Raw genomic sequence first — 15,065 nt, 5'->3', positions numbered from 1 at the left:
CTAGCACACAAGACAAGGGGTTTATTTTCCTAATCCTGAAAGCTAAAAGGGGCTGTTCCCCTTTTGACAGGTTTACAAAACTCTTCATATTTTTAATAGTTCTACATGTAAGATCTTGCGCTGCAAACAACCTAAATGGGGCTAAAGGAGCAGATATAGATTTAAATAAGTTAGTGTGGATTCTTTATAATTAACTTTCTATGAGTTCTCCTGGAGTTTTCCCAGCCTCATGTGGCTTTCGCTTAGCTCTTCCCTCCTACATTGTCTGCTCCTCCAAAGGCCATAGATCATTTCCTATTCTGTAGCTGAAATAGCACAGCTTCAAAGGCTGTGACTAACATCACTTAAACCATTATCATTTTTTACCCAACTATTATTAAACAAATTGATTTCCCCCCAGTCTTCACGATAAAGAAAATCATTCATTCATTTTGTGTGTTCTTGGAAATCTATGTTTCTTCTTTAAATCACATAATAGCAGGAATTAGGAAAAATGATCATTTATCTGATGTCAGTAAGTTGGGCAAAGCTATTACATTTGTCATCATGTAGGAAAGTGCCATTAAGTTAGGCCAATTTTTGCAACTAATATTTTTTTATTCATTCACTACTCAAAAATTATAATTGTCTTTGAATCTTTTTAATTGTCCCACTGGAAAGAAGAATACTTTAGACTGTATCTGATGTAACTTTATCAGCATATTGAAAAAACATGAAATTTGAGAAAATGTTGGCTTAAAATTACCTTTTCATGTTCCAAATAGCAAAAACTTTTCTAGACAAAACAAACAGGCTTTGAAGATGGGAAATGTTAGCAAGACATTAAAATACTTTTTCTTTTTTTTAATCCACCTTAAAATCTAAAGCACTTGCCCCATAAGTATGGCCTAGAGACTGAATGATCTGCCACGTGTCCTATTCCATCCTCCCCCAGTCCCTTTCATCCCTTATTGCATATTTTGCCTGTGCAGTAGGACTCAAGTGAAAAGGATGATGGTGTTTTTTGCCAGCCATAAAGTCTGCATATCTCCACAAAAATCTTTTGTAAAAGGATATAGAAAGTAATACAATGACATCTGTGATGAATCTGGGTAGTCATGTGAGAAATACCACGCTCAGCACACATTCTGGTAAGAAACAGCTGATATCTGTTCCCATTTAATAGAACTACTCTTGCTAGTAGAATAAACAAAGTTTTTATTTATTCTGCAGTTAGTTATATAAAATCATTTCGTGTGAGTGCCTGCTAGCAGAATCTGAAGAAAGCAGCCAATCCTGTTCATTTTCATGACAGATGGTATAAAGCAGTGTTTAAGGCACTGGTGGGAAAATGGGGAGAGAGATTTTAATCTTGAATTCCCCATGGTGCTGCAGTGCAGCCTGTAATGCCAGCTCACCGTTCTGTGCCTCTGTTTACCTTTCCCCTTTCTACATTTCAGAGGGGAGCTTTTCTCCCTGGGTGCATTCATCCAGTGCCTGCACGAAAAGGCCACAGCACCAGTGGGAGCACTAAGCAGTGTCCCAGGGTGTGCCCCAGCAGCGATACCAGTTTTATGTAAACTCCTTATTTAGTCTATAAAAGATCTGCAGTGTACAAACAGTATTCACTGAGAAAGGAACCCTGGTAGAGATCTCTCTGAACTGTCGTTCTGCCACATAATGTGCAAGAGCTTTAAGTTCACTGAAAGGGTTATCTGAATTCCATGGCTAGTAAATGAGCGAGTTTTTTGGCAATAAATTCATGCAAAGCCAGGGCTGCTGAACTTCAACAGCTGACACTGGCTTCTGCAGGTGCGAAATCACAGATGGTTACATGTCATTACTGCCACAGAAGTGCTACTGAATTCACTAACATTTGCCAGGCTGTGCAGAATACTGTACACACAATATGCTATAGAATTCAGGCAGCCCTGGACACCATATATTCAGGATACTCCACTGTGCTCAGTAATAAACAAATGACTCAATGTGTAGGTCCTGCATTAATATCCATATCTTTGCTCTTCAGATGTCACCTTGTCCTTTTAAAGAGGATTACAGTTCACACCCAGGAGGACTTGGTTTTGTGCACAACACATGGCAAGGTCAAATTAGACATATATAAAGCCTTAGTCTCCAACATGGTGTCCCTGACACTGTTGTTAGGGATGAGAGTCTGGCCAATCACCAATGACAATTTTGTCCTTGCTTTCCCTCCTCCTGCTGCAGGAAACAAGCCCCAGGCTACTGCAGGCAGTTCATACCCTGGGACAGGGCAGGCTCAGTAATTCAGGACCTATTACTTAGCAAGAGAATGGGCTGTGATCCTTCTTATCCTCCACAGAAAATAACACAGAAACCAACAAGACCTTATGTTTGTAACAGTCAGCAGACACCTTCTCATTGATTTAAGTTCTCATTTTTCTGTCTCACTTTAAGAGGATTTTTTTTATATTGAAATTGCACTCAGGGTAATAACCCATTTACATTTTTTTTCACATTCCTATTGCAGACAAATAGATTGTGATCAGAAGTGTTTTAAAACTACAATTCTACTAATGTTATCTACTTGACAAATTGCCCATAATATGTGAGAAAACCAAACAAAGTTATACTAATCCAGATTTCAGAGAACAAAAGTATCAGCCATGGCTCATTTTGTAGTTCATTTTGCTTCTACTCAGATACTTAGATCCTTATCCCTAAAATGGAACAGAGATGAAGGACAAAAAAATACTGAGAAGTCACTCTGTTACTTAACAGGAGCTTTACAGATTGACCACTAAGTTGCAGGCATCCAGAGGGCAAAATCTGGTCTTTATATATTTTCTGAGATAGAGAACACTTGCTGTAATGGGAGATTATAAAAGTGGAAAGAGGTATTACATTTTTTTTCCCCTAAAAGATAGTGGAGAGTAAGTAACTACAGGCTAAGAATTCTCCTTTGCTAACCTGTCTAAAATACAATAATTACATGACAGAGTAAAAGTGATCCTGTGCCAACAGAAATCCATGGCAGCTAATCACACTGCTGTATGGCTGACCACGTACTTAGTGATATAAACAAATTAATTCCCAAAAGATAGCTAATCCAGCTTTTCTAGCCCCCTAGTAACATTGTGGAGCCTGTGCACTAATACCTAACAGCATGTACTTTATATCGTTTGGTGGCAACTTTTCCATTAACTGGCAACAAAGGACTTTTTTATTTGGATTTAGAAATTCCCAAAGCAAATTTCTGAAGGGCAAACTTACATAACGCCATTTAATTTGCAATGATTCCAGATCCCAACAGTGTGAGAGCTCCTACTGAAGCCTGTTCTGTTTCCTTTAACCAGAAATGTGATGGTTATAACAACAGACCAGATCAGCAATGTGCCTGAAATGAAAAAAAAGTCACCCCCTCAGAAAAAAGATGGATGGAAAAATACACATTGCAGCACAACCTTTATCACACATTTTGGTTAGACTAGCATGGGGCTGAAGGAAAGGACACACGGTTGTCTAATGAGCTCTTGGAGCTGCTCTAAACACACAAAAAAAAAACAAAAAAAAAAAAACCAAAAAAAACCAAAAAACAAATAAAACAAAACAAAAAAAAAAGGGACCAAAATCTCATTGCCTCGTTTGCAACCCTCTGCCTGTTCAATGGAGGAAGGCTCCATCTCCACCCAAGTTTCACCATCTACTTCCAAGGGGCACAAAAAATAACTATGTCATGTCACATTCCTATAATGATGCAGAAATTATTAGCTCTCATAAATTCAGATCAATAAAATAAAACAAACTCTTATGATCCTCTCTCTTCCTTCCAAAATAAATACGTCAAATTTATCTCAAAAGCTACTTTCCCTAAGTGTCCTATTTTCCTTTTACATTATGTGGCAGCATTAGAATATCATTATTCTCTGGCAATGGATGTTTAAGAACACTTTGATAGTATTTAAATATTTTTTTTCCTTTTTCTACTGATTTATTGTACATTCCAAAAACACCCTGGAGCAAAACATTTGTTTTGGTTTGGGAAAGGAAAAGTCAAAAATATATTTGCTATATTTATCTCAGTCAAACCCAAATTTGAACTCAGTCTTCCAAAGTACAAAAAACTCCCAGGAAATGAAACAAAAACATATATACCCCTTACTTCTGTCCTTCTCCTTCATTCTCTATATTGGTACAGAACTTGTGTCTCTAGAGGGATAACCCTTTATTCTTTGAGTTAATTTTTTCCCTCCAAGTGGTTATATTAATAAAAATTTAATATCATTTTCTGAAGTCTTTGACTTTCCCTTGCATATCTTCATTCTTTGCAATTTCTGTTGTGGGACCACAATCTAACCTCCACATTCTTTTACCATAGGAATGTAGGAAATAATGAATATGTGCATAGTTAGTGAAAAGTGATGAAAACCAGGACAGGACAGCTGCATAAATAATTCTAATTGTGAAGGAAAGTCTAATGACTGACCTGTAATTCACCATGCACCCTGGTAAAGACAAAGGGGTTCACACAGGGGCTGAAGTTAGATAGAGCTGGTCTGGGTTTCCAAGTTAGAACACTAAACACTTAAAATGTACTTATTAATGATTGTTAAAATGTCCTTTTTAATTTAATAACTTTCTAATAGAAGGTTGCCTGTATCCTCAGTCTACAGATGGCTGAGAAATATTGGTTAAGTGGTGAATTCTTCTGATATACTGGTAACTGAGCAAAACAAACAACTTATCAATGAAAAATTTCCAATAGAACTTTCTGATACAAGTTCATCTATTTAATATATCACTTAGCCTCCCTCTGCCATTTTGGAATTGTGTTGGTCTCCTGGGGATCTCTGCCCTGTTTGCTACCCCAGTGCAAATGCCTCAGCTACTCACGGTACCTAAAGCTGTCCTAGAAAGACTTCTGAACAACCCAACCTTATCTCAAACGATGCCAACAACAAGAGGGAGGAAGATCAAATAAAAGGGCTTGATCTCAAAGATGTTACACACTTTCCCCTCTGCAAAACCAATAACCATGCTGGGAAAATTATCTCATTTAATTTATGATGAATGTTTTTCTAGGTCAAATAAGCAAATATTTTTCTCACACTTCTGACTCCCTTTTCTACCTTTGATTATCTTTCACATTGTCTGTAGCAGCACTTTTCATGATCAGCTCTCTGAAAATACCCTCTAAGGGGAAAAGGCAAGTCATTCTGAAGGAGAGTTCTTCTTTGGACTAACCTGAACTGGTGTAAGCTGGCAGCATCTTCCGTTTATCACCAGGTCAGAGCACACATATAAGCAGTTACTATGGAGCAGCACACACATTGCAAATTAACACCTCTGTTTAAATATCACTAATTTATTCACATGCTCACTCCCTTAATCTTAGCCAGAGAATTGCATTAGACTGCAACAGCCACAGAAAGACAAAAATTTAGTTATAAGCAAGCCACATTCATATATATGATTTTACAATATTTTTAAATACTCTTTTGACACTCTAGTCCTCAGTATTTACAAAACAAAAATTATACATTACTAAAGAGATTATTAAGAGTAAATTCCACTAGTATTTGAATCATTCAACCCCCATTCAGCTTTCTACACACAAAATACATATTGGGGAATGGTGCATTTGGAAAGCATATGGGCTGTGGCTAAAATGGAACAAAGCCACCTTTTTGGTAAGAATTCTGTATTAAGTACTCACATCTGCAGACTAGCAGTGATGGCACTTTAACATATGCAAGTTATTCTCCCCTCTGAATTCAGCCAGGGGTTCTTTAACTGACAGACACCAGTATGAAGCCATGGCTCCATTCCCAGCAAATTCATCTGTCTCAGGGAGCAAAGGAGAACGTAACATTGGAATTATGCATGAGAACCAACTATGGAAACTTATCTGGATGGACCAAGAAAGGAAAAATAGCCCAGACATATGGGGTGGTGTAGGAAAAGGCACAGATTCTCCCGTAGGAGCATGGGACTGCCAGAACAGCTAAGCATAAACAGCCAGCTGAGAGCAAGAAATGTCTGAGAATGAAGGGCAAAATGAGCTGGGTAGGAGGAAGAAGCTGGATAACACTGAGCTGAAAATGAAGGGATTCGGTTTGGTTTAGAAGGAAACTCTAATCCAGCTCTTAGACCTCAAGGAAGAGGGTAGTAGAGTGTTAGGCTAGAAAGGCTAAGGGTATGTTTCATGAATTTCAAGGTTGTGCACTCCCCTTCAAAGAATCCAGAGAAGTTTATAGTGCAAGAAGCTAAAAATATTTCTAGATACTAACACAGCAATGCAGGTCACATTAACATACAACTTTGTAAGGAATGGTATATAAATTAGAACTATTTGAAAAGGACTGGAAATAATAAGCTCATATAGAATGATAAATGTGTGTTATTAATGCTCTGTTGTCTTAATTGCAAGGCTTTTGTTCTTTATTACAGGATGAGAATATTCCCTGCAAAACAATTATTCTCTTGATTGTTGGTTAGATTAGCATTTGCCACAGGGCTTTATGCTTCACAAAATATTTTTGCTTGCATGAAGAAACCATGAAAGGCAGGCAAAGAGCAAACAGTGAAGTCAAAGAAAACAGATCATGTTTGCTGTGTCATTCTGCCTTAACCATCTAACTGGTCATTTATGGATGGGAGTGCTTCCCACATGAGGAAGAAGTGAACAGAGCTCACATGCTCAGTTCAGAATTTGATGGGTGAGTATTTTGTGTGTCATTCCAGAAAAAACAAAACAAAACAAAACAAACAAAAAAAAAATAAAATAAACAAACAAAAAAACAAATATAGAGGCGTTTTATTGGAGCTGTTTCCAACATCTTGTGGCCAAACCTGAAATCTTATTTGTTCATACGGTGCCTACTGATAGAGTAATATGAACATCAAGGAACTGAAAATACAAGTAAACAAACCTTTATTTTAAGACATTTATGACTCAGCAGGTCATAATTTTCCAATCACTAGGTGAGTCAGAACAAAGTCTGTGACAGTACAAGACTTAATCCTTCCTCTGCAGTGCAAGAATCACTGTCCTGACCGTTCTTGTAATCAAGTAATCCAGGGCTGTTGATGGAATATGTCCCAGCCAAATTCCCAGTCCGGTACTTTCTCCCTGTCTCATTTGGATATAGAGCTCAGTCTGTTCTCCCTGACCAGGGAGGTGAGGCTGTGTGTGGTTAAATGGCTGCTGTCTTGGATAATGTTTATGATAATACCACTTTGAGATACTTTTGTGAAAGCACAACAGAAATACAAAGGACAGGCCCCTGACTCCAGCCCAGAGGAACCAGAGCAGAACACACACAGCACTCAAGGAGATATAGAGACAGATGGAGAAAACCACCCTGTGAGGTTTTTACCCAAGCAATGAATGCAAATGAAATCTTGCAGCATTTTTGACGGTAGCAGCAAGGTTGTGGGATGTGTGTGTATCATGGCTTATTGCTAATCGAGATTATCATCCGTGTTTATCCAATCAATATCAGCATGTCTGAGGGGACTGAAAAGGCACTAATAAGGACACACATTGTTTAGGGTAAACACAGAGCTGATTACAGCCACATCCACTTGATTTGGCAACTAAGATGTAAATGGGTATTTTCGAGATGCTGGTAGTGGCACGTACAATTCACCTGACAATGAGAGAAGCAGACAGCACCTTCTGGGTTCTCTGTTACTCTTAGAATAACATTCCTGGGACTCACCATGGGTCTGGCTCAGCTCCTGGCAGACTCTCAGGCCACTGCATTGAGAATATTTAGTGTATAGCTACACTCTGCAGCAGGGAATGCAGACACAAGCCAGGTGAGTCACCTAGATATTCCTCTCCTACCGTGCATACCCAGGCTGCCAAATTGTGCACCCTCAGAGACTGCAAACTAACAAAGGACCTGACATAGGGAGTATGTGCCATGGGACAATGAAGCACAGAGATGCTCAGAAGTTGGCTCTAAGATCACAGTTGGATGCTGAATGTAAATTACATTATGGAAGTCCATTGCAAATCTACTTCAGATTTGATCAGAAAACAGAACTGTGTGATTGCTGTACAGTGAAGGAATCCTTTGAGAATAAATATTCACACTGTTATTGTTCAAAAGATGAATGATCATATTGGGCCCTCAAGAATGCCCTCACAGAAATAATCTGTTCAGACTTTTCAGTCATATATGTGTATGCCATTTCAAGTGAGGAAAGAAACAACCTTGCCTCGATAGAGCTTATATTCTGACAGGAATGTCAGCTACATCGCTTGGGACTCTGTCTAAAAAAAGGACTTGAAGGCATAAAATTGAAATCAGGAGGAATTTTGGTAGAGAAACCCAGAGCTGCGATCCTGAGTTGTGAACCTCAGCTGCCACTTGTATCCCATTCATTCAGCATTTTGTGGCTGTAAAGCTGACTAGAGACTAGCAAGTTCTGCTTTGGCACCCACTCAGAATTGCCTGAGTTTTGACAGAGCTGAGCAGTTTGGCTCTTAACCCAGTCAGGCAAAAGGAGCCTTGGCATTGCTGATGACAAAAAAAAATAGTTTTTTCTGAGAATTAAATGCATTTTTTCAATTTGCTGAAATAGAATAATTCTAATCATTAGCAGAGGTACAGAATAGCCTGACTGCTTCATTTAAGACCTTGGTTTTTCTATGCACACAATGGTACAGCACATTAACTCTCCTGCTGAAGTAGCCCTGGATGACATTACATCTGCACTGGGATGATCTCCAGCCACCTCCTGGAACACACTGGTGCAGTGCACAAAATCTAACTTCATGTTTGTCCCTACATACATTTTTTCAGATATAGGAACTTAGAAAACAAGACAAAAACTGTAATCAGAAAGTAGTCAAGCTTTGTCACTATTTTCTCATCTTTCAGGAGCTTACTGGTGACAGTTGCCTCCAGGATTGGTGGTGCTGCAGTTCCTGTGAAAGTCCAGTACAACTGAGAATGCCTGACAATTTGACAAACTCTCACAGGAATTTCATACTTGGTGCCAACAGAATAATATGGGGAAAAAAAATAACATTTGGTATTTCCTGAGAACTTTGTCACAGAGGAGTATCTGTAAAGAAAAACAAATCACATGGTCATCATAGATAGGCAAGTCTGGAAGGTGATACCTGGAAATGCTTTTGAAATCACTGATAAAATTTATTCCCTTTACCAGTGCAAGAAAAAACCAACACAAACATTCTTTAACTGCTTCCCTTTGAGTTGTAGCATTCAGATAGACAATTCTGGAAGTGTGCACACAGTTAAAACCTGAAAAGCAGCCACTGAGATTTTGACAAGGCACAGAAATACCTCGAAATGAGCAAGTCCCATCACCATACAGGAAAATTGCACAGGGTATAGCATCATCTCCTCTCAACCTCCACCTCTCTGGAAACCCAACCCTGGAAATTCTGAGGGAGAGGCACTAGGGGAAAGGGCTGAAAAGGCAGGAAGGAACAACACAATTTGTGCAAGAACTCTCAGATTTCTTTCTCCTTTAAGCTTTTGCATCCCTCACACTGTGGGGAATGTTAAACACCACTACAGACTAAATGTCATTCCCTGACTACCCACACAAGCTGAATAAAGCCGGGAAGAACTGCTCTCCCAAAAGTTTCAAAGAGGAGGGAGTAAACAGGAGTTCTTCCAAACCCAAGTAAGAAACTGAGGCAGGAGCAGACTTAGGTGAACTTGCTCTACCTGGTCATGGGGACTTCTGCAGGCTCTAAGCAGGGGAGGAATTGTTCATTCTCAAGTTTTTGGTTGCATACATACAAGTACATATGAACATAAAATACACCATCTTCAAAGAGTTCCTTGGTAAACTACCAACATTTCAAGAAAAGAGTTGTAGTAAAATAATGAACTACAGTATTGCATTCTGAACAATAAAACAAAACCAAAACAAACAAAAAAATCCCTAAAAAAACCCCAAATCCCCAGAGATAAATCCTAAACACATGGCAGTAGAATTCAAATACTTCTTTTCTCTTTAGTCACAGTAAAATACTTATATAGACATAGAAGCTGCAAATGTCAGTGTCTAATCTATCAAATATGCAATATATAGTGTTATACTGTAATAGCTAAAACTTCCATCTTCTTCATGTAAAGATGAATGTACTCTTTAACTGGAAGAAGCAATCATAAGGAATGCATCACTAGGGCTATTTACTATTTGTTATTGGCAGTCCTACATTTCCAAGCATGTTTGGAGGGAATATTTGGACAGTGTATTCAGCAATTTTGAAGATTGTCCTGGTATTATTTACAGACTCCAAGCAGAAGTGTTACTTCTAAATAATTTAGGGCACTGTTCTCAAAATTCTCCTAACAGTTGTGCCTTGTCTCTCTCACAATGCACATGTTACCCAATTTTATGACCTCTCTTAAACCTGGTTATTCCAGTCCTTTTCCCACCACCCATCCCACTTTTACTAGTCTCAAAAATGCCTCTGGCACCCCAAATGCCAACAGCATCACTCTGCTATTCACTACCCCTCCTCCTTTGTCCATTGCCTACAGGTAAACATCACATTACTCCTGGGATTACAGTGTGCTGGGTTGGCTGGGGCAGAGTTAATTTTTCTTCCCAGTAGCTGTTTTGGGGTTGTGTGAAGGATTTGTGCTGGAAACTGTTGGTAATTCAGGGATGTTTCACCTTTGCTGGACAGAGCTCACACAGAGCCAAGGCTTTTTCTGCTGCTCACTCCCCACCACCAGAGAGTGGGCTGGGGGTGCACAAGGAGTTAGGATGGGACACTAGGATGTCCCAGACTATATGGCATCATGCTCAGCATGTAAAATTGGGCAAAGAAGGCGGAAGGGGGGAATTTTCAGAGCAATAGGGTTTGTTTTGCCCAGTAACCATGAGATGTGATGGAACCCTGCTTCCCTGTGGATGGCTGAACATCCATCTGCCCAAGGAAAATCGGGAGAAACCCCTGGTTTTGTTTTGCTTGTGTGTGTGGTTTTTGTTTTACCTATTAAACTGTCCTTATCTCTCACTCTGTATTTTCTTTCCCCATCCCACCATGGGGCAGGGGGAGAGAGAAAACATGTGGTGTTTATCTACTGGTTGGGGTTAAACCATGAAAACAGGCAATGAAATACCTTCCTGAGGAGAAGAGGATGTAAAAGAGTGAATGGAAGGGAGGGGATATCCAGCAGTGGGATGACATTTCCCTGGGTGCCTCCATTCCCTGTATTACATGTCCCAAGGGCCCCTGTGCAAATGACTGATTTATGGTAAAGCTGTAAATCATGCTGCATACCAAAGGCACAGCTGCCTTCTCTTGCTGTTTATGCCAAAGGGTGTCAGAGTTTATGGGATTCCTCCTTGTTGTTTTCTTCTCTTAGAAAAACACCTGCTTAAGAAAAGTCACTGAAAAAGTGCTATCAGAAATACCAAAACTGGCTGATTTGTACATGCAAACAGTACATGCAGAAGAGGTTTGTTATAGCCAGACTACATCATGTTCTTAGAAAAATATCAAATGGACCTTCAGGATTTTGCAAATGGAGGAAATACATTTGTGGGGAAAATCTTAATCTTCTCCCATATGAAAGGAAGCCACGGTTTAATCTGAGACTGTCATAATTCTCTTAAATCTCTGTACCTTCAGACTAGCAGTCATCCTCAGGAAGCTCAGCTCATCAAAACCACCCCTGCCTTTGTCCTGTGATAAGCTCAAACCAACACATCAAACCCAAAATACAGTGTAAATATTCTCATTCAACTGCTTTGCAGAAATCACTCACACAGAAGTTCTTCCCAATTTGTCACACCAATGGCAGACTCACTTTAAGGTGATGACTGAAAATTGCACCATTTTGGCCAACATTAAGACAAAAGGTGTTTTGAACATACATCATTACCTGTTGAATTAATGTTTGCCTGTGCATATAGGCTTATATGTGCGTGCCTACATGTAATTATATTTCCCCTCTCCAGCCTTTTCCTCTCTCACATTCCCACACATGCAGCCTTGGAAAGGAGAAAAACCTTCTGTGTATTTTTATTGGCCTGTCAATCTGCTAACTTTTTTTCCTTCCATAACTGGAATGTCATGTAGTATGTCAGTCTTCCTGCTTTCTCTTTCACCAGAATTAAGCACCCTGGATGAATGCAGACAAAGCTACTGGAGGAAAAGGCAATTTCTTTTCAACCTTTATATTTGATACAAGAGATGCCATACACTGTGCATCCAGGAAAAGACACAATCATGATCAAATTCAACAGAGTTTAAATCTAAAGTATCCTATCTCCTGTCCTCTATTAAAATACATATTGAGAAAAGGACACAGATTTTTACTTGGTGGAGTAAAATCAAGCAGAATTCTTATCAACCTAGGAATCAAATCCAAAGCATCCGTGAACAGGCTTAGAAATGAATCTTTGAAGTTTCACTTTGAAACTGACCCCTGAGATTTTGGTGCCCACCAAAATGTTACAGCATGAAATTTAGGAGACAAGGTTTATCAGTAATTCTTTAAAGAAATCAGCAGGTGATGCTTGCAGTGCTGCTGGCACAAGGATACTCACTCACCATTCCAAATTTCCCCATCCTTGCTGTAATTCCATCCATGCCCCTCCCTCCTTTCCCTGTGCCCCCCTAAAATACAATGCTTAAACTGCATGAAAAAATACAATAACTGAAAACGCTCCCAGAATAATCTGGGAACTGGCACGACTATCTGTCTTTAAGTGTGAGCACTCATAGCTCTGTTTCAAAACCTGTTCAAAGCTGGATAGCCTTTTGCAGGGACAAATGGGGCTGCTGCCAGTTTTCACCAAGTTATAAAATTTTCAGCGTCACAATAAATTGTGAGACAAGGAGAAGAGAAATTCAATTTAACAAGGAACTCGTAACTTTTCATTGAAGGAGTGCTCAATTGTGGGACAAGGAAGAAAGAGTGAGAGGTACAGTGCGCATCAATATCTTATCCCTTTCTTTCTGGGTTGTCCTTGGAGGCTTGTCCATAATTTACTTTCCCAGGGGAAATTTAACACAAGTGCAGCAATTTTTCCTTTCATCCTACTGATGGACTAAGCTAACCTCAAAAAAAAGGGAAGGGTAAAAAAGAAGGAGAATGGGAAGATCCAGAGATATTGTTTACCCTGCAGATCATGTATTATTTTTACCTTCAGATGTACATATTTTGATAGTAGTGCTAACTGTGCACACACACACGCATGCACCAGGGCAGTGTGATCAATGGCAGGGGTCAATAATCCCATTTTCAGAAACAGTTCTGCTGCAGACTGAAATGAAAAAGAGTAAAGTCTAAAGTAATGAAATGTGACAGAGCCACATTCACTGCCATCCTCCAAATAGGGAGAGAAATACATTTCTACATGAGGAAATCCAAACTTCCAAATTAGCTCCACTCATATAATAAACAAGGCTACACATGGCATCATCCTTAGAATTTGACTTCTTCAATTAACTATAATATGATCTCACAAAGTCTGATTTTTGTTGGAGTATGAACGACTAACCTTCAGGTTTCCTTGTGAGCAAATAGCCTATCTCATTAGTTCACAATATTAATCAAATCTTTTATTCCCTTTTTAGATTTGTTGTATCACCATGATATTATAGCTTCTTCAATTGGTTAAATCAAAAAATGATCTATAAACAATCACAGTGCATTTAGTATCATAATTGTCAATGCATCTCATTACATTGGGCAGGGCTGGTGACAGCTGGCAAATCTGTCCTTGATGTATGAGCAATCCCAGACCTGGGTGAAGCTGCCCTTCAGTCAATATAAATGTCAGAAGCAATAGCACTGTGTTATAAAGTGTGATCACCAAAGCAGTGGAGCCTCCTTCCAAAGCACTGAGCAGATCCAAGGGTAGGAACAACCCTAGGGTATTTTCCCTGTGACAAACTGTGGGTATAAGTGCAACAATATTAATTTGGTGGAACTTTGCACCCCTGTTTCAGAACAGCTCAGAGGAATAGGAAAGCCAGCAGAGCAGACTTTAAGGTCTTTTACTGCTAGAAGCTGCACAGAGATGGGTGTTTTCTTGTTCTGTCTTTGAGCTTCCCTCTTGTCACAAATAAAGTTCTGTAATCAGTTTGTTATGGACAAGATGGATGGTTTTGTGTATCTCTATATTAGCCATTTACTCATCCTAATCCACCCTTTCTATTCTATTTTTCATTTTCCCAACTTCTGCTTCTGGAAAGGTGACTTACATTTCTATAAAATTAAAAAATCTGAGTACAGACAAGAAGTGTAAATGTCTGCAGCAGTAATTTCATGAAGCTTTTGACTTACTTCCAATTGTCACTAGGATTTAAAAATGGATAATTCCATGAATTCAATAAAGTATATAGGCAGTGCATGAAGTACTAATTGAAGAAAATTCCTTAGAAGTAGTAATTAAAGAATTAGCATGTAATGAAGACATTTTTGATGGAAATTAAAAAAAAAATAGGTATTACCTAACACTGTCCAATCTCTGAATTGAGAATCTAAAAGAAAAGGTGAATGTACTACAGCTGTGGCCAACAGACAGCTGGAGAGGTGATGGATGATGAGGAGCAGGTTAATCAGAAAAGTGGCCACTGTGTTACTTGGACCACTTCAAACTCTGTGGTCTAGATGCAAGGAAATGTGGAAGTACACATTTATGAATAAAAATACCCACAGACAAGGACTGGTATGATCTGGTAGGGATAAAAGTTAAAAATCCAAATAAGTGTGTAGATGAGACACATATATCAAGGGTAACAAAAACCACTTTATAGATACTCCATTAAGAGGGATATCAAGGAAAAGGCTACCCTACTCCTTAAGGAAGAAGTGAAACATGATGGATGATGCCAAAAGACTAATGAATATCTATTTTTTCACCTCAGTCTTTACTATAAGGTCAATCACAATCATGTATCTATCAAAATTAATATCACTGACAAAGAGCCAGACTTGAGCCTCAAATAGGGAAGGTACAATGTTCAGAGTACTTAGATAAGGTGGATGTTTTTAAACAGGCTGAGTCTAATGAACTTCATCCACCAGTACTTATAGAGCTAAATGGGCGTCTCAAAGTCACCAGGGCTTATCTTTGAGAACTTA

General features: G+C 39.0%; 1 protein-coding gene across 4 annotated transcripts in view; it reads right to left on the bottom strand.

Moving 5' to 3' along the window:
- BEND5 (BEN domain containing 5) overlaps positions 1-15,065 on the bottom strand; it is a 547,523-nt gene that overhangs the window by 486,772 nt on the left and 45,686 nt on the right. The gene's annotated exons all lie outside the window — the stretch shown is intronic.

This window comes from Catharus ustulatus, chromosome 9 (genome assembly GCF_009819885.2).
Source record: "Catharus ustulatus isolate bCatUst1 chromosome 9, bCatUst1.pri.v2, whole genome shotgun sequence".
Lineage (NCBI taxonomy): Eukaryota > Metazoa > Chordata > Aves > Passeriformes > Turdidae > Catharus > Catharus ustulatus.
The sequence above is the reverse complement of the archived record's forward strand: the minus strand, read 5'-3'. Positions and strand labels throughout refer to the sequence as shown.